At 32.6% G+C, this 1075-nt stretch overlaps 1 pseudogene; it reads right to left on the bottom strand.

Annotated features, from left to right (window-relative positions):
• Window positions 1–661: 661 nt before the first annotated feature.
• LOC122482239 lies at window positions 662–760 on the bottom strand (annotated as a pseudogene).
• Window positions 761–1075: the final 315 nt, after the last annotated feature.

Raw genomic sequence — 1075 nt, 5'->3', positions numbered from 1 at the left:
TCTCTCTTATGTTGTCTAAACAGTACAATAGTTCAGGAACAGAATCTGACCATATGTTAGCAAGGACTAGCCAAAGACCTTAGAAGAATCCAAACATTTGATTCAGTGATTTCAGTTCTAGAAATGTCCTCTATTGAATTAGGGGTCCATAAAAAGATTGTCGTACAAAGATGTTTACTACAATCTTGGTTATAATAGCAACTAAACTCAGTGACATCAACAACAACAAAATAGCAAAACAAGCAAAACAAAAGAACCTGTAAATGTGTATTTTTAATGAGTTAAAGGTGGAGAGTGATCCCACAAATTATGGTTCACTCCTATGGTAGTATTATTACCCACCATATTTTTAAAAAGCTTTTATTTAAATTCCAGTTGGTTAGTTCACAGTGTGATATTAACTTCAGGTGTACAATTTAGTGATTTAACACTTCCATACAACATCTGAGGCTCATCACAAGTGCCCTCCTTATCCCCATCACCTATTTATTAACCCATCCCCCCACACACCTCCCTTTTGGCAACCATCAGTTTGTTCTCTATAGTTAAGAGTGTTTCTTTGTTTGCCTTTCTCTCTCTTTTTTTTCCTTTGCTCTGTTGCTTTGTTTATTCAATTCCACATGTGAGTGAAATCATATGGTGTTTGTCTTTCTACCTGTGCAAAAATATGGAATGCTTCATGCGTCATTCTTGTGCAGAGGCCATGCTAATCTTCTCTGTATCATTCCAATTTTAGTATATGTGCTGCTGAAACGAGCACTACCCAACATATTTTTAATGCATCCATTATTAACCATGTTTAGAAATAATTTTTAATAACATGAAAATGCATGTCTCCATCATACTTCATTATATATATTATATATGATAGACATACCAAGCTGTTATTAACCATGTTTTGGAAGAACTTTTATTAACTTAGGGATATATACATACATATATCATAATATATGTAAATATGATAATACACAATTACATCATAATAAAATATTGCCTACATTTAAAAAAGTAAATCTACACAGATACACAAACACATACACTGTAGAAAAAAGACTGGAAGGAAATAAAACCTTAA

This window comes from Prionailurus bengalensis, chromosome C1 (assembly GCF_016509475.1).
Source record: "Prionailurus bengalensis isolate Pbe53 chromosome C1, Fcat_Pben_1.1_paternal_pri, whole genome shotgun sequence".
Taxonomy (NCBI): Eukaryota; Metazoa; Chordata; class Mammalia; order Carnivora; family Felidae; genus Prionailurus; species Prionailurus bengalensis.
The sequence above is the reverse complement of the archived record's forward strand: the minus strand, read 5'-3'. Positions and strand labels throughout refer to the sequence as shown.